The sequence below is a fragment of the Salmo trutta genome, chromosome 29, assembly GCF_901001165.1.
Source record: "Salmo trutta chromosome 29, fSalTru1.1, whole genome shotgun sequence".
Classification (NCBI taxonomy): Eukaryota; Metazoa; Chordata; class Actinopteri; order Salmoniformes; family Salmonidae; genus Salmo; species Salmo trutta.
Window position 1 is genome coordinate 19,996,243 of NC_042985.1, and position 20,582 is coordinate 20,016,824.

Below are 20,582 nucleotides of genomic sequence, written 5' to 3' on the forward strand. Positions count from 1 at the left end.
AAATAGGGTCCGGTTCTCATTTTGGGTGCCGGTACTGTTTATATTTATGTGCAGGAGCTCCACAATACTTCTGATCTAACATTCTATAAGAGGAACAGGAGCTCAAGCAGTAGAAGATTTGAGGTGCCAGTACTCAGATCCAGTGAGCTCCTGCCCAAGTCAAGCACTGACTATTACTTTAAAATATGATTAGCATTCCACACAGCATACCAGAGGTCAACCTTCTCTGCGTAACATCAATTATTCAAAAGAGAGGTTTAGCATACAGTAAACTGAGAGACCAGTCTATGTCTCTTAATCTGAACGCAGGAAAGAATATGTAGTGCACTACTTTTGACCAGGAACAATAGGGTGTCATTTAGGATGCATTTGGGACGCAAACCCGAGTGTACATTTCTGTCTAAATACAGGCCAGAATAGAGATTGCCTCATCTTCTTTGTTGATATTGAAACTCCATTTCAGTTACAGAAACATTCCATTTCGATTGACATATGCAGTCACTTGTATTTTCATGGTATTTTCATTGGAAAATGTAATTACATTTTCTTTGCATACTGCGCAATTATGCTTTGAAAAGAAGATTGTTTACCAATTAAATAAGCTCTCCATTGTGACGAAACTCAATATTCTTCAGCAGTGCAGCTTCTGATCATTAAATAGCAGCCTGTTTGGAAGTGGTTGTGAACACGTGGATGAGAACACTGTAATAACATCTCCATATACTGTACACCAGCCCAGTCACAGCCAAGGGGTAGGATACAGTACATCCTCCATAATCCTAACAACACACACACTCAAGTGCTCAAAAGCTGCAGGTGGGCTACCACACCAGTGTGATGTTTTCACATGGAGAGACTTGGGAACCAGCACAGCGCAGCGCAGCGTCATAACCTATGGATCACAAGGAACAAGTGAAAATAAATCCAGATGAGGCTTTCAAATCAAAACAAAGTGTATTGGTTGCATACAGAGTTTTGCAGGTGTTATCACAGATGCAGCGAAATGCTTGTGTTTCCAGCTCCAACAGTGCAGTAATATCTAGCAATACAATAACAATACACATTATCCAAAATATAATAATAAATAAATATCAGAACGAGCAATGTCAGAGTCCGGAATACAAACACAGTCTAGATAGATATACAGTTGAAGTCGGAAGTTTACATACACTTAGGTTGGAGTCATGAAAACTTGTTTTTCAACCACTCCACAAATTTCTTGTTAACAAACTATAGTTTTAGCAAGTCGGTTAGGACATCTACTTTGTGCATGACACAAGTAATTTTTCCAACAATTGTTTACAGACAGATTATTTCACTGTATCACAATTCCAGTGGGTCAGAAGTTTACATACACTAAGTTGACTGTGCCTTTAAACAGCTTGGAAAATTCATGGCTTTAGAAGCTTCTGATAGGCTAATTGACATCCTTTGAGTCAATTGGAGGTGTACCTGTGGATGTATTTCAAGGCCTACCTTCAAACTCAGTGCCTCTTTGATTGACATCATGGGAAAATCAAAAGAAACCAGCTAAGACCGCAGAAAAAAATTGTAGACCTCCACAAGTCTGGTTCATCCTTGGGAGCAATTTCCAAATGCCTGAAGGTACCACGTTCACCTGTACCAACAATACTACTGTTGTGTGAATTTCATTATCAATGGTTCATAAACTTCAATTCATCTACTCAGTCTGCAACCCAGAGTTTGTAAGATTCTGGTTGAATGAAACAGACGAGGGTCCCAGCTTACAATAGTCAAAATGTTTATTCACGAGGGTACTCTGAAGTCCATAATACAAAGACATCCATTTTATAGTTCACTCCTTACTTACGCACATACATCCACACAAACAGTAGATATCCGACGCACATACATACACACACACGAACAGTAGGTGGGTTGTATCCCTCTCCAGAGTTCTCACCACTGTTTATCACGACCCAGCGCTGTCCGTTCCATTCCCCCGAGATTAGAGAAACCTTGAGAAGTACTCCCTGTCCTATCATAAGTTTCTCAGAGTTCTAGCTAGGTCGAGTCAAACACAGTTTTAATTGTTCTCTGTATTTTCTTCGGCACACACATTTATCTCCTTCCCAGTCCAACCTAGTTGGACTTATGTTTAATACTTTAATTATTCCTTATACATGCTACATAAACTATAATCCCTAATGGTTACGTTTCAGGGTAGAATTATTTAATCATTATCTTTAAACATTTATATTCTTTTATCAACTACGCAAGTATAAACACCACGGGACCACGCAGCTGTCATACCGCTCAGGAAGGAGAGGTGTTCTGTCTCCTAGAGATGAACGTACTTTGGTGCGAATAGTGCAAATCAATCCCAGAATAACAGCAAAGGACCTTGTGAAGATGCTGGAGGAAGCAGGTACAAAAGTATCTATATCCACAGTAAAACGAATCCTATATCAACATAACCTGAAAGGCCGCTCAGCAAGGAAGAAGCCACTGCTCCAAAACCGCCATAAAAAAGCCAGACTACGGTTTGCAACTGCACTTGGGGACAAAGATTGTACTTTTTGGAGAAATGTCCTCTGGTCTGATGAAACAAAAATATAACTGTTTGGCCATAATGACCATCGTTATCTTTGGAGGAAGAAGGGGGAGGCTTGCAAGCTGAAGAACACCATCCCAACCGTGAAGCATGGGGTGGCAGCATCATGTTGTGGGGGTGCTTTGCTGCAGGTGGGACTGGTGCACTTCACAAAATAGATGGCATCATGAGGTAGGAAAAATTATGTGGATATATTGAAGCAACATCTCAAGACATCAGTCAGGAAGTTAAAGCTTGGTCACAAATGGGTCTTCCAAATGGACAATGACCCCAAGCATACTTCCAAAGTTGTGGCAAAATGGCTTAAGGACAACAAAGTCAAGGTATTGGAGTGGCCATCACAAAGCCCTGACCTCAATCCTAGAGAACATTTGAGGGAAGAACTGAAAAAGCGTGTGCGAGCAAGGAGGCCTTCAAACCTGATTCAGTTACACCAGCTCTGTCAGGGGGAATGGGCCAAAATTCACCCAACTTATTATGGGAAGCTTGTGGAAGGCTACCCGAAACGTTTGACCCAAGTTAAACAATTTAAAGGCAATGCTACCAAATACTAATTGAGTGTATGTAAACTTCTGACCCACTGGGAATGTGATGAAAGAAATAAAAGCTGAAATAAATCTCTCTCTAATATTATTCTGACATTTCACATTCTTAAAATAAAGTGGTGATCCTAAATGACCTATGACAGGGTATTTTTTACTAGGATTAAATGTCAGGGATTGTGAAAAACTGAGTTTAAATGTATTTGGCTAAGGTGTATGTAAACTTCCGACTTCAACTGTATGTATGTATGTATGTATGTATGTATGTATGTATGTATGTATGTATGTATGTATGTATGTATGTATGTATGTATGTATGTATGTATGTATGTATGTATGTATGTATGTATGTATGTATGTATGTATGTATATATATATATATATATATATATATATATATATGTGTGTGTGTGTATGTATGTATGCATGTATGTATGCATGCATGCATATATGTAGGACACACACACACACACACCTTCATCATCATGTTCAACCTCCTACCATTCAAGCCAGTGAACACTGTGCCATACACAACCATTTGGGGTCAGTTAGAAATGTCCTTATTTTTTAAAGAAAAGTACATTTCTTTTGTCCATTAAAATAACATCAAATTGATCAGAAATACAGTGTAGACATTAACAACATTAACAATGACTATTGTAGATGGAAATGGCTGATTTTCAATGGAATATCTACAAAGGCGTATAGAGGCCCATTATCAGCAACAATTGCTCCTGTGTTCCAATGGCACGTTGTGTTAGCTAATCCAAGTTTATCCGTTTTCAGCTGAAAACTGTTGCGACTCTGGGATGCTGAGGCGACTCCGGGATGCTGGCCCTCTAGGCAGAGTTCCTCTGTCCAGTGTCTGTGTTCTTTTGCCCATCTTAATTTTTTATTGGCCAGTCTGAGATTTGTCTTTTTCTTTGCAACTCTACCTAGAAGGCCAGCATCCCGGAGTCGCCTCGTCACTGCTGACGTTGAGACTGGTGTTTTGTGGGTACTATTTAATGAAGCTGCCAGTTGAGGACTTGTGAGGCGTCGGTTTCTCAAACTAGACACTCTAATGTACTTGTCCTCTTGCTCAGTTGTGTACCGGGGCCTCCCACTCCTCTTTCTATTCTGGTTAGAGCCAGTTTGCGCTGTTCTGTGAAGGGAGTAGAACACAGCGTTGTACAGTTATATTGCTTCTTTAAAATCAGGACAACCGTTTTCAGCTGTGCTAACATAATTGCAAAAGGGTTTTCTAATGTTCAATTAGCCTTTTAAAATGATAAACTTGGATTAGCTAACACAACGTGCCATTAGAACACAGGATTAATGGGTGCTGATAATGGGCCTCTGTACGCCAATGTAGATAGTCAGTTTCTGGCTACATTAGTCATTAACAACATTAACAATGTCTACACTGTATTTCTGATCAATTTGATGTTATTTTAATTGACTTTTTTTTTTGCTTTTCTTTCAAAAACAACAAACACATTTCTAAGTGACCCCAAACTTTTGAACGGTAGTGTATATTGCAGTCAATGCACATCATTCAAACACTTGCATTCAGCTGATAAGTAATAATAAAACTATAATCATGTGATATACAGTATTCAGATTCTAGGTGATAGCACCTATTGAACACAGTCTGGGGCACTTTAAAGGGAATAGGGTTCCATTAGGAACACAACTAGGACATCTCAAGTAGAGGTCGACCAATTAATCGGAATGGCCAATTAATTAGGGCCGATTTCAAGTTTTCATAACAATCGGTAATCGGTATTTTTGGCCACCGATTTGCCGATTTTTTTCTTATTTATTTTTTTATTTTCTTTTACACCTTTATTTAACTAGGCAAGTCAGATTAAGAACACATTCTTATTTTCAATGACGGCCTAGGAACGGGGGTTAACTGCCTTGTTCAGGGGGGATTCGGGGATTCGTTATTTCAACCTTCCGGTTACTAGTCCAACGCTCTAACCACCTGCCTTACATTGCACTCCACGAGGAGCCTGCATGGCAGGCTGACTACCTGATACACGAGGGCAGCAAGAAGCCAAGGTAAGTTGCTAGCTAGCATTAAACTTATCTTATAAAAAACTCTCAATCTTAACATAATCACTAGTTAACTACACATGGTTGATGATATTACTAGTTTATCTAACGTGTCCTTCGTTGCATATAATCGATGCGGTGCCTGTTAATTTCTCATCAAATCACAGCCTACTTCGACAAACGGGTGATGAATTAACAAGCGCATTTGTAAAAAAAGCACTGTCGTTGCACCAATGTACCTAACCATAAACATCAATGCCATTCTTTAAAATCAATACACAACTAAATATTTTTAAACCTGCATATTTAGTTAATATTGCCGGATAACATGAAATTGTGTCACATCTCTAGCGTTCATTGCACGCTGAGTTAGGGTATATGCAACAGTTTGGGCTGCCTGGCTCATTGCGAACTAATTTGCCAGAATTTTACATAATTATGACATAACATTGAAGGTTGTGCAATGTAACAGGAATATTTAGACTTAGGGATGCCACCCGTTAGATAAAATACAGAATGGTTCCATATTTCACTGAAAGAAAAAACGAGATGATAGTTTCCGGATTCAACCATATTAATGACCTAAGGCTCGTATTTCTGTGTGTTTATTCTATTATAATTAAGTCTATGATTTGATAGAGCAGTCTGACTGAGTGGTGGTAGGCACCAGCAGGCTCGTAAGCATTCATTCAAACAGCACTTTCGTGCATTTTTCCAGCAGCTCTTCGCTGTGCTTCAAGCATTGCGCTGTTTATGACTTCAAGCCTATCAACTATAATTTAATATAATTTGTGGAACGTTCCAACAGGAATCTATTACAAAAACGTCGTAAATAACAAGGTTGCCAAAAAGCAACGCATACAAAGTTGTATAGCGGCAGAATAAGATACCGGGTAGGGAGTGGTCTATTTCATTGCGTTTTTCACTCATCACTCATCGTCTATTGCGAAAAATGTCTGTCCTCACTCTGGTTGTCTATGGACAAACATTAAGAATAAGCTACGTGGTGAGTTGATGCCTATTCGGCAGCTAGTTAGCTAGTATGCGTTGCTACTTTGTATGCGTTGTTGGTTGGCAACCTTTTACTTCACGTTTTTTGGAACAGATTCCTGTTGGAACGTTCCACAAATTATACCCACCCCTTCAAGCCTATCAACTCCCAATATTAGGCTGGTGGAACCGATGTGAAATGGCTAGCTAGTTAGCGGGTGCGCACTAATAGCGTTTCAAACGTCACTCGCTCTGAGACTTGGAGTAGTTGTTCACCTTGCTCTGCATGGGTAACGCTGCTTCGAGGGTGGCTGTTGTCGATGTGTTCCTGGTTCGAGCCCAGGTAGGAGCGAGGAGAGGGACGGAAGCTATACTGTTACACTGGCAATACTAAAGTGCCTATAAGAACATCCAATAGTCAAAGGTATATGAAATACAAATCGTATAGAGCGAAATAGTCCTATAATTCCTATAATAACTACAACCTAAAACTTCTTACCTGGGAATATTGAAGACTCATGTTAAAAGGAACCACCAGCTTTCATATGTTCCCATGTTCTGAGCAAGGCACTTAAACGTTAGCTTTCTTACATGGCACATATTGCACTTTTACTTTCTTCTCCAACACTTTGTTTTGCATTATTTAAACCAAATTGAACATGTTTCATTATTTATTTGAGACTAAATTGATTTTATTGATGCATTATATTAAGTTAAAATAAGTGTTAATTCAGTATTGTTGTAATTGTCATTATTACAAATAAAGAAATAAATAAAATAAACAAAAATCGGCCGATTAAATCGGTATCGGAATCGGATTTTATCGGTATTGGCGTTGAAAAATCATAATCGGTCGACCTCTAATCTTAAGTAAAGGACCAAACAGAACAATGACTTCCTTTCTGCCATGCCACCAGATTGATATCAATGTATGTTTTGAGGTTGGGAAAGTGAGGTAGTGTATGAGAGTATGACACTATAAGCGTATGAGAGTATCACAATACAGTCAGATGGAGGATGATGGGGAAATATTCAAACCCTGTGGAAAGGTCCTAGAAAACAGACATACATTCATCTCCTAAAGCACATCAGCCCTATAGTCGTGGTCATAGTCCTGTCACACAGGTAAGATATGAAGGTCTGTCAGACTGTCCCTGCCTCTGCCTGCTTCTCCTGACGGCAGCATCTTAGAGCTGCTAGGGAAACGGAGTTAAGCATCACTTAAATCCCACTCCTCTCAGAGGCTGACATAAAAACGCATACAGCTACCCAGGAATTCTAATATATTTTGATAGCTGCTGGCAAGATGCTGCATTTAAAAAACATTCATCATATGAATGTACTGCCAACCAGACCAGTCTGGAGCTGTGCTCTACAGCCAGCTGGGTGAATCTTTATCTTAGACTGTAAAATTAGGTTGTGAGGATAGAAACATTACTGTAGTTTTGCATGTAAAAGATAAATAGGATATTTCAGACCTTATTGGTAAACCATAGTATAAACTGAAATACAGTGCCGTTTTATAAAAGCCAAAGGCAAAGTCTGTGAACATGGTTGTCTCCAGCTGCTTATTAGATCCACATTTGAATATTTAATTAATCTAATATATGCAGTGTTCCTCCCTAAACAATACATTGGTAAAAAGCATTTCCACTTCAACCACCACTATCTGATTGGGAGATATAGTTACTGATGTGTAGCGCACTCCTCAGAGCATAGCAGCAGTTCCCAGAACAGTCTCAGTGGTAATGCTTCTTATTCACACTAGCTATCTAGTAGAAAGACAGGTGATAGCAGACAGCTGCTCACCTCAGTGGTATCTTGGTCTCAAAATTCATTACTTCCGGAACAATAACTTTGCTGACGACAAGCCCTCTCTCCCCTTCCAATAGATTCATCAGACGGGATCCAATTAGAGGTAATAGAGGGTAGGAGGATAGGCTTCAATTAACTACTGATAGACAATGACCCAAACATTATACAGCTTTATGCTCTGAGGAAATCATATCCAAACCTCATGGACTTTGTGTTAACCCAACTAAACTCAGAAAGCATATGGTTACAGGAGCTTAAAACTATACATTCCTGGGGGGCTGTGTTTTGAAGCCTTGAAGATTGCAACTGGAAATGATTGATCATCAATGCCATGACCCTTGATGTGAAGCCTCAGGGAACTGGATTAAGACCTATTGAGTGCTCTATATACTGCTAGGGCCAGTTACTGGAACAGTTCTCAACATAGGACCTACATTGAGACATTGATATTACAACCACCAGATATTATCCATCAGTGATGTGTTTGCAATCAAAACCCTAGCTAATGGCCCCAGCAGAGCCCTGACCTCACTCTCACACACAGACACACAATACTCGGGCCGACTCTTTTCTCTGTATACATCAATGATATCGCTCTTGATGCTGCTGCTGATTCTCTGATCCACCTCTATGCAGACGACACCATTCTGTATACTTCTGGCCCTTCTTTGGACACTGTGTTAACAAACCTCCAGATGAGCTTCAATGCCATACAACTTTCCTTCCGTGGCCTTTAACTGCTCTTAAATGCAAGTAAAACTAAATGCATGCTCTTCAACCGATCGCTGCCCGCACCTGCCCGCCCATCCAGCATCACTACTCTGGACGGTTCTGACTTAGAATATGTGGACAACTACAAATACCTAGGTGTCTGGTTAGACTGTAAACTCTCCTTCCAGACTCACATTAAGCATCTACAATCCAAAATTAAATCTAGAATCAGATTCCTATTTCGCAACAAAGCATCTTTCACTCATGCTGCCAAACATACCCTCGCAAAACTGACTATCCTACCGATCCTTGACTTCGGCGATGTCATTTACAAAATAGCCTCCAACACTCTACTCAGCAAATTGGATGCAGTCTATCACAGTGCCATCCGTTTTGTCACCAATACCCCATATACTACCCACCACTGCGACCTGTATGCTCTCGTTGGCTGGCCCTCGCTTCATATTCGTCGCCAAACACACTGGCTCCAGATCATCTATAAGTCTTTGCTAGGTAAAGCCCCGCCTTATCTCAGCTCACTGGTCATCATAGCAGCACCCACCCGTAGCACACACTCCAGCAGGTATATTTCACTGGTCACCCCCAAAGCCAACTCCTCCTTTGGCTGCCTTTCCTTCCAGTTCTCTGCTGCCAATGACTGGAACGAATTGCAAAAATCAGTGAAGCTGGAGACTCATATCGCCCTCACTAACTTTAAGCATCAGCTGTCAGAGCAGCTTACAGATCATTGCACCTGTACATAGCCCATCTGTAAATAGCCCACCCAACTACCTCATCCCCATATTGTTATTTTTTTCTCCTTTGCACGCCAGTATCTCTACTTGCACATTCATCTTCTGCACATCTATCACTCCAGTGTTTAATTGCTAAATTGTAATTATTTTGCCACTATGGCCTATTTATTGCCTTACCTCCCTAATCTTACTTAATTTGCACACACTGTATATAAACTTTTCTATTGTGTTATTGACTGTACGTTTGTTTATTCCATGTGTAACTGTGTTGTTTGTGTCACACTGCTTTGCTTTATCTTGGCCAGGTCGCAGTTGTAAATGAGAACTTGTTCTCAAATGGCCTACCTGGTTAAATAAAGGTGAAATAAAAAAAATACAATAATAACACACACCGACCTGTGTATGGCACTGACAGAGCAGAATTCAGTCTGGGCCTTGCAGCAGCAGCAGAGGGAATATTTTGAAAACAGTCTCTAATATGTAACCCCTATAAATCTGCCCGCTTGTGTCCAAACCCAGCCCCTTCTGTCTCCCTCACTCTCTGTTCAACCCAGGCCCCCTCTCTCCGACCTAGGCCGCCTCTCTCCCTAACCCAGGCCCCCTCTCTCCAACCCAGGCCCCCTCTCTCCAACCCAGGCCCCCTCTCTCCGACCTAGGCCGCCTCCCTCCCTAACCCAGGCCCACTCTCTCCCTAACCCAGGCCCCCTCTCTCCGACCTAGGCCGCCTCCCTCCCTAACCCAGGCCCACTCTCTCCAACCCAGGCCCCCTCAAAATTCAATTAAAGGGGCTTTATTGGCATGGGAAACATATGTTAACATTGCCAAAGCAAGTAAAGTAGAAAATATACAAGAGTGAAATAAACAAAAATGAACAGTAAACATTACACTCACAGAAGTTCCAAAAGAATAAAAGACATTACAAATGTCATATTATGTATACATACAGTGTTGTAACGATGTACAAATGGTTAAAGTACAAAAGGGAAAATAAATAAGCATAAATATGGGTTGTATTTACAATGATGTTTGTTCTTCACTGGTTGACCTTATCTTGTGGCAACACATCTTGCTGCTGTGATGGCACACTGTGGTATTTCACCCAGTAGATATGGGAGTTCATCAAAATTGGATTTGTTGTTTTTGAATTCTTTGTGGATCTGTGTAATCTGAGAGAAATAAGGGTCTCTAATATGGTCATACATTAGACAACAGGTTAGGAAGTGCAGCTCAGTTTCCACCTCATTTTGTGGGCAGTGTGCACATAGCCTGTCTTCTCTTGAGAGCCAGGTCTGCCTACGGCGGCCGTTCTCAATAGCAAGGCTATGCTCACTGAGTCTGTACAAGGTCAAAGCGTTCATTAAGTTTGGGTCAGTCACAGGGGTCAGGTATTCTGCCACTGTGTACTCTCTGTTTATGGCCAAATAGCATTCTAGTTTGCTGTTCTTTTGTTAATTCATTCCAATGTGTCAAGTAATTATCTTTTTGTTTTCTCATTATTTGGTTGGGTCTAATTGTGTTGCTGTCCTGGGGCTCTGTTTGTGTTTGTGAACAGAGCCCCAGGACCAGCTTGCTTAGGGGACTCTTCTCCAGGTTCATCTCTCTGTAGGTGATGGCTTTGTTATGGAAGGTTTGGGAATCGCTTCCTTTTAGGTGGATGTAGAATTTAACGGCTCTTTTCTGGATTTTGATAATTAGCGGGAATCGGCCTAATTCTGCTCTGCATGCATTATTTGGTGTTCTACATTGTACACGGAGGATATTTTTACAGAATTCTGCATGCAGTCTCAATTTGGTGTTTGTCCCATTTTGTGAATTCTTAGTTGGTGAGCGGACCCCAGACCTCACAACCATAAATGGCAATGGCTTCTATAACTGATTCAAGTAGTTTTAGCCAGATCCTAATTGGTATGTCGAATTTTATGTTCCTTTTGATGGCATAGAATGCCCTTCTTGCCTTGTCTCTCAGATCGTTCACAGCTTTGTGGAAGTTACCTGTGGCGCTGATGTTTAGTCCAAGATATGTATAGTTTTTTGTGTGCTCTAGGGCAACGGTGTCTAGATGGAATTTGTATTTGTGGTCCTGGCGACAACCTTTATTGGAACACCATTACTTTGGTCTTAGAGATTTACTGTCATGACCCAGGTCTGACAGAATCTGTGCAGAAGATCTAGGTGCTGCTATAGGCCCTCTTTGGTTGGTGACAGAAGCACCAGATGATCAGCAAACAGTAGACATTTTACTTCAGATTCTAGTAGGGTGAGGCCGGGTGCTGCAGACTTTTCTAGTGCCCTCGTCAATTCGTTGATATACATGTTGAAGAGGGTGGGGCTTAAGCTGCATCCCTGTCTCACCCTAAGGCCCTGTGGGAAGAAATGTTTGTGTTTTTTGCCTATTTTAACCGCACACTTGTTTGTGTACATGGATTTTATAATGGTGTATGTTTTTCCCCCAACACCACTTTCCATCAATTTGAATAGCAGACCCTCATGCCAAATTGAGTCGAAGGCTTTTTTGAAATCAACAAAGCATGAGAAGACTTTGCCTTTGTTTTGGTTTGTTTGTTTGTTAATTAGGGTGTGCAGGGCGAATACATGGTCTGTCGTACGATAATTTAGAAAAAGCAAATTACATTGTTTTCACTGAGGAAATGTACGAGTCTGCTGTTAATGATAATGCAGAGGATTTTCCCAAGGTTGCTGTTGACGCATAGCCAACTGTAGTTATTGGGGTCAAATGTGTCTCCACTTTTATGGATTGGGGTGATCAGTCCCTTGGTTCCAAATATTGGGGAAGATGCCAGAGCTAAGGATGATGTTAGAGTTTTAGTATAGCCAATTGGAATTTGTTGTCTGTATATTTGATAATTTCATTGAGGATACCATCAACACCACAGGCCTTTTTGGGTTGGAGGGTTTTTTATTTTGTCCTGTAGTTCATTCAAGGTAATTTGAGAATTCAAGGTAATTGGATTAGTCTTTAATAGTTAATTCTAAGATTTGTATTTGATCATGTATATGTTTTTGCTGTTTGTTCTTAGTTATAGAGCCAAAAAGATTGGAGAAGTGGTTTACCCATACATCTCCATTTTGGATAGATAATTATTTGTGTTGTTGTTTGTTTAGTGTTTTCCAATTTTCCCAGAAGTGGTTAGAGTCTATGGATTCTTCAATTACATTGAGCTGATTTCTGACGTGATGTTCCTTCTTTTTTCCGTAGTGTATTTCTGCATTGTTTTAGTGATTCACCATAGGCCCCCTCTCTCCCCAACCCAGGCACCCCTCTCTCCCCAACCCAGGCACCCCTCTCTCCCCAACCCAGGCACCCCTCTCTCCCCCTCTGCCTCTTATCGACTCAGAGTGGAACTGACAGACACTTATTTACTTTGACGCATATAAATTCAGCGATAGGGAGGAGGACGTGGAAGATAAACTGTCGACCTTCGCAGGCGATCCATAGTGTCAAAACTCACATCTGATACAGCAGAGGCCTCTAATTACTTGTGGGCAATTCCACTGTAACTACATTTTTCACTTAAAATGTATGCCAAAACAAACCATTGATTTAAAAGTTTAAACCATACACCTCTATGCACAATGACTACTTTGACCAATTTACACTGAACATTTTACAAAAACGAATTTAGTGGAAGAACTGTGCAGATAAAGTTTCAGTAAATTCTCAAAAAGTTTATGTCCACGTTAGTTTAATATCTGCTCCAAATGATTCAACATGTCTGCAGATAGAATGGTGTCAGCTATGACATCACACATTGGCTTTAAAAAAATCTATTTTGGTTATTGTACTACAGTAAGTGAAGTGGATTTACATCTGGTACTGGAATTGCAGTAACAGAATTTCATCATTGGTCCCTGATCTGTACGACACAGAAATGCATAATTATGGCTATGAATGTTATTCTCTTCATGGTGATCTATCCTAAATAGGTACATTTTACATTACATTTTTGTCATTTAGCAGACGCTCTTATCCAGAGCAACTTACAGTAGTGAATGCCTACATTTAATTTCATGCATTTTTTTTTTTTTGTTTTGTACTGGCCCCCCGTGGGAATCGAGCCCACAACCCTGGCGTTGCACACACCATGCTGGCGTTGCAAACACCATGCTCTACCAACTGAGCCACATGGAAGGCTGTATAAATATACAATATCCTCCTTTGCATATTTGGGTATTATTCTACACACTGGCTATTATTTTAACGAGCTCTGCCCCCAAACAAGACCAAATTTGGTTGGTCCGGACCAAATCTGAACCAATCCTAGATATCTATGTTTCACAAGTTTGGACATCAAGTACATCACAGTAGAGCTCAGAAGAGTACAATAGAGTACAGCACAGCAGAGTAGAGTTCAGTACAGTTCAGTATAATAGTGTACTGAACTCTAGTTAATCTACTGTGTACTGTACTAAACTCTACAGTACTGTACTTTTATTTTCTGTACTGTCCAAACTAGAGGTCGACCGATTATGATTTTTCAACGCCGATACCGACCAAAAAAAGCTGGTACCGATTAAATCGGACGATTTTTATATATTTGTAATAAATGACAATTACAACAACACTGAATTAACAATGAACACTTATTTTAACTTAATATAATACATAAAGAAAATCAATTTAGTCTCAAATAAATAATGAAACATGTTCAATTTGGTTTAAATAATGCAAAAACACACTGTTGGAGAAGAAAGTATTACGTGCAATATGTGCCATGTAAAAAAGCTAACATTTAAGTTCCTTGATCAGAACATGAGAACATATGAAAGCTGGTGGTTCCTTTTAACATGAGTCTTCAATATTCCCAGGTAAGACGTTGTAGGTTGTAGTTATTATAGGACTATTTCTCTCTATACCATTTGTATTTCATATACGTTTGAGTATTGGATGTTCTTATAAGCACTTTGGTATTGCCAGCCTAATCTCGGGGGTTGATAGGCTTGAAGTCATAAACAGCGCGGTGCATCCCAGCATTGCTAAGAGCTGCTGTTTGAATGAATGCTTACGAGCCTGCTGGTGCCTACCACCGCTCAGTCAGACTGCTCTATCAAATCATATACTTAATTATAATATAATAAACACAAGCCTTAGGTCATTAATATGGTCCAATCCGTAAACTATAGTTTCGAAAACAAAACGTTTATTCTTTCAGTGAAATACGGAACCGTTACGTATTTTATCTAACGGGTGGCCTCCCTAAGTCTAAATATTGCTGTTACATTGCACAACCTACAATGTGATGTCATAATTATGTACAATTCTGGTAAATTAATTACGGTCTTTGTTAGGAATAAATGGCCTTTCAACAGTTTGAAAAACGAGCCAGGCAGCCCAAACTTCTGCATATACCCCAACTCAGCTTGCACTGAACGCAAGAGAAGTGACACAATTTCCCTAGTTAATATTGCCTGCTAACATGAATTTCTTTTAACTACATATGCAGGTTTAAAAAATATATACTTGTGTATTGATTTTAAGACAGGCATTGATGTTTATGGTTGGGTACATTATTGCAACAATTGTGCTTTATTTCGCAAATGCGCTTTTGTTAAATCATCAAGTTGAAGAAGGCTGTGATTCGATGATAAATTAACAGGCACCACATTGATTATATGCAACGCAGAACAAGTTAGTTAACCTAGCAATATCATCAACCATGTGTAGTTAACTAGTGATTATGTGAAGATTGATTGATTGTTTTTTTATAAGATAAGTTCAATGCTAGCTAACAACTTACCATGGCTCCTTGCATCCACAAGGTCCTTTTGATGCTGCACTCGCGTAACAGGTGGTCAGCCTGCCATGCAGTCTCCTCGTGGATTGCAATGTAATCGGCGTCCAAAAAGGCCGATTACCGATTGTTATGAAAACTTGAAATCGGCTGAATAAAAAATAAATAAATAAAAATAAACATCGGTCGACCTCTAGTCCAAACTTGTGAACCCAACTGTGGTTTATGACTACTATGATTTCCCATTGTAGTCAATTCAATCCGATTTGGTAACGAAATTGAGTTCTAATCACTTAATAATTCATAAACAAAATTGATATCAGTAAAAACACTATCTAATTGATAGGTCTACCTTTACTTCTGTGAACTTTCATTATCATCCCTCCTCATGATGGAGAGAAATTAGAAAATATCTTAAAGATATCAAAAACCCACATGCTGTAATGGAATTTCAAGCTACAAGGCAAAGTTTCTTAAACTTACAGAAGGCAGAAAAATGTATCCAAAATTAAATATGTGTTGATATTAGTTGGTAAGGGTCTTTGATATATTTGGTAAAACCTTTTAGGACTTTTTCTGGTAGATGTATTCTAAGACCCCTTGTCACGTCCTGGCCAGTATAAGGTTAATTGGTATTGTAGTTTGGTCAGGACGTGGCAGAGGGTATTCGTTTTATGTGGTTCGGGGTGGTGTGTTTGTTGAAGGGGCATTTGATTTAAGTATTCCGGGGTTTTTGGGCACTGTTTGGTTTTCATGTATTCTATGGTTAGTCTAGTGTGTGTGTTTCTATGTTGAGTTAATTGGGGTTGGACTTCCAATTGAAGGCAGCTGTTTGGTGTTGCCTTTGATTGGAAGTCCTATATTAGTTGGGTGTGTTTGTCTTGTATTTTGTGGGAGATTGTTCTGTGTTGAGCCTTATGCTTTGCCAGACTGTTTGTTGTTATTCGTTCATTTCGTTCGTTCTCGTGGTTTTGTTATTTTGATATTCTTTTTGAAAGTAAATAAACATCAAGATGAGCATACACATACCTGCTGCGTTTTGGTCCTCCATTACCGACGACAACCGTGACACCCCTTCTCCATCTGTTTGACCAGAAATCAAAGCCTTTGCTTATTCCAAATTTTTAGGATGGAAAAGGGGTTGAAAGATTCAAGTAAATGGTGCTTCCGGTCTTTAGATCAGTCTCGACATAGCATATGAACTTGTACCAAAGTTTATATGTTAGTACACACAGTAATATGTATGTGCATGTGTTCGTGTATTTAATGTACTATGCACAGTATGTCATTATTGACGTTACAACATATAAATTATGGCTGTTAATATTTTATGTCTGCCTAGCCTAGTGCCCACAGTGTCTCTCTGTGTGTGTGTGTGTGTGTATCCTTCCCCTCCACTACACAGCTTATGGATGTGAGATCTCACACATTGGTACCCCGTGTCATCACCCATTCATCTGTGACGCAGGAGCAGGTGTGCAGCGTGGACCATCCATTCTCCAACAGTGCATTAACCCCCAGAGATGTTCTCAGAAATACAATGGCAGCACACACAGAAAATGGCCACTCTCACCAACACTACTCACTAACCCAAAAAACATAAAATGATTACTTAAAGTTTGCCCCTGCAGTAATGCACTTTATTGCAGTCCTGGCTTCATTATTGCATTAAATAATTGATATGTAATTGGTTCCTTCTGTAAAGAAGGAATTGTTAGAGGTCCATAAAGAAGTGCTGTAAAACTGCAATGTACCATGTGAGGCGATACCAAATCAGAGACTAATGAGATCTCCTGGCATTTATGTAGATTATTACAGCAGACACACAATAATTATTAAAACACGATCTGTGAGAATGTGATCCCCTCCTCTCGTTGAATAGTATCTCTCTATGTCTCTGTGGTTGTTGTTTACTGGCTGCCTGGCCTGTTGAACTAACACAATGTGGGTGCACTGCTCCTACCTTCGCAGGCACAGCCATGAATTACAATGCCTGAACAAACACACACCTGGTCCATGAGCAGAGCATATTCAAACCATAGTAGCACCTTCGAGTCTGCATGAGGCCCAGAAACATTTTCTAATGAACCTGAGACCAGCCAGAGGGAACTCATAAATTGGAATGAAAAATGTAAGCATTTTGAATCGGGACCAAATTCTCTTCTAACAGTGAGAGATGCACTGCATAGAAGCTGGAGCAATCATTACTTACATATAAACATACCATACCCATAGTATCGTAGCCAGAATAAATTCACATTCAATCTACTGTACATACAAGAGCTGCTGTTTAGTTTGTAAGTGGGTTATTAACTGTGGATGTTGATGTTTGTTGTTTGTGTCAGCTGCCTTTTTATGACTGTACTCGTGTGACACATGTCTGTATGGAGTGCCATTTCATGTGTACTGCATACAGATATCACTAGCGTGTCAAACATGGATCAAGCACCACAGTAATGAATGGCTTCTGGCATCTCTCCACACAACAAACCATTACATATCTCTCAGTCACATTTTAGGAGCAGAGCAACCTGCCTCTATTCCTTTGCATGTCATCTACAGTACCTACTCATTCAAAGGTTTTTATTTATTTGTACTATTTTCTACATTGTAGAATAATAGTGAAGACATCAAAACTATGAAATAACACATGGAATCATGTAACCAAAAATGGATTAAACAAATCAAAATATAATAGCCCTTACACAGCCTGGAGGTGTGTGTTGGGTCATTGTCCAGTTGAAAAACAAATGGTAGTCCCACTAAGCCCAAACCAGATGGGATGGCGCATCGCTGCAGAATGCTGTGGTAGCCATACTGGTTAAGTGTGCCTTGAATTCTAAATAAATCAGACAGTGTCACCAGCAAAGCACCCCCACACCATCACACTTCCTCCTCCATGCTTCATGGTGGGAACCACACATGTGGAGATCATCTGTTCACCTACTCTGCGTCTCACAAAGACACGGCAGTTGGAACCAAAAATCTCACATTTGGACTCATCAGACCAAAGAACAGATTTCCATCGGCCTAATGTCCATTGCTCGTGTTTCTTGGCCCAAGCAAGTTTCTTCTTATTATTGGTATCCTTTAGTAGTGGTTTCTTAGCAGTAATTCGACCATGAAGGCCTGATTCACGCAGTCTCCTCTGAACAGGTGATGTTGAGATGTGTCTGTTACTTGAACTCTGTGAAGCATTTATTTAATAAACTTATCCTCTGTAGCAGAGGTAACTCTGGGTCTTCCTTTCCTGTGGCGGTCCTCATGAGAGCCCGTTTCATCATCGCGCTTGATGGTTTCTGCGACTGCACTTGAAGAAACATTCAAAGTTCTTGACATTTTCCACATTGACTGACCTTCATGTCTTAAAGTATCTCTTAAGGATCTGCCCCTTTTTTTCAATTTTCGCCTAAAATGATATACGCAAATCTAACTGCCTGTAGCTCAGGCCCTGAAGCAAGGATATGCATTTTATTGGTACCATTTGAAAGAAAACACTTTGAAGTTTGTGGAAATGTTCAAGGAATGTAGGAGAATAAACACATTACATCTGGTAAAAGATAATACAAAGGGGAAAAAAAACTTTTTTTTGTACCATCATCTTTGAAATGCAAGAGAAAGGCCATAATGTATTATTTATGCCCAGGCACAATTTAGACTTTGGCCACTAGATTCCAGCAGTGTATGTGCAACTTTTTGACTGATCCAATGAACCATTGCATTTCTGTTCAACATTTTGTATGAAGACTGCCCAATGTGCCTAATTTGTTTATTAATAACTTTATGTTCAAAATTGTGCACTCTCCTCAAACAATAGCATGGTATTATTTCCCTGTAATAGCTACTGTAAATTGGACAGTGCAGTTAGATTAACAAGAATTCAAACTTTCTGACAATATCTGATATGTCTATGTCCTGGGAAATGTTCTTGTTACTTACAACCTCATGCTAATCGCATTAGCCTACGTTAGCTCAACCGTCCAGTGGAAGGGACACCGATCCCGAAGAAGGTTTACAATAATTATGGACTGTCATTTCTCTTTGATTTTTGAGCTGCTCTTGCCATAATATGGACTTGGTCTTTTACTAAATAGAGCTATCTTCTGTATACCCCCTACCTTGTGACAACACAACTGATTGGCTCAAACTCCTTATTAAGGAAAGAAATTCCACAAATTAACTTTTAATAAGCCACACCTGTTAATTGAAATGCATTCCAGGTGACTACCTCATGAAGCTGGTTGAGAGAATGCCAAGAGTGTGCAAAGCTGTCATCATGGAAAAGGGTGGTTACTTTGAAGAATCTCAAATCTCAAATATAATTTTGATTTGGTTTACACTTTTTGGGTTACCACATGATTCCATATGTGTGATTTCATAGTTTTGATGTGTTCATTATTATTCTACAATGTAGAAAATTATAAAAATAAAGAAAATAAAAAAACCTGGAATGAGTAGGTGTGTCCAAACTTTTGACTGGTATTGTATATCATGAACACAAAAACATCAAACATCAAGAATGTGTTACTGCCTAGGAGACGTGCTGAGAGGCTTAAGCTTCATCTCCCCCCAGCACAGCGCTGAGAGAAATTGTATTAAGATCTACGAGACCCAGAAGCTCTCGCTGCAATCTCAGCGCAGTTACGGTGTCTAGAAAACAAATCACACTGTAAGAGCTTATGAGAACCTGGCCACAAGGATCCCACTGTGCACAGACGTAAATTCAACGTCTATTCCATGTTGGTTGAACATCATTTCATTGAAATGGAAACAATGTTGATATAACCAGTGTGTGCCCAGTGGGATGTTGCTTACTGACTGACTGTGTGTGCTCATGTTTGCTGACCAATAAGGAAAGACCTTATAGTCAGAACATAAAGACTAGCAAGCATTGCTCTGTACTGTAGTTGGTTGATGCAGAAATTAAACGAGAAGCTATTTCCCCACTTACTGTACGAGTGCTGATAAAGCGTACTACAACTCAAATACACTGAAATCTGTTTCATCTGACCACAGTTAAAAAAGGAAAATAAAAACCAGAAAATGTAAGTTACAGAATGTACAGCCTTCTAGGATCCTTCACACTGTATTCGTTTCAGGAAATCAACATTGACCAGAAGCAATATTGTTGTAGTATCACAGACAAATCACTGCTTCGACACACACACACACACACACACACACACACACACACACACACACACACACACACACCTTATCTAAGTCAAATTAATTTGTCATGCCAATGTCAAAATGCCTCATGATGACAACTGATTTACAGTGTAGACTGCATGACAGCCTGATACATATTCTATCAATATTAGGATTACAGCGCCTGCCAATTTATTTATACATATGTCTAGACTAGGCTACTGTATTTAATTGGTTCTGTAGGTTGGTTAAT

The 20,582-nt window shown here is 39.8% G+C and overlaps 1 protein-coding gene across 2 annotated transcripts in view; it reads right to left on the reverse strand.

Annotated features, from left to right (window-relative positions):
• Positions 1-20,582, reverse strand: part of LOC115167083 (tubby protein-like) — a 115,897-nt gene that overhangs the window by 94,918 nt on the left and 397 nt on the right. The gene's annotated exons all lie outside the window — the stretch shown is intronic.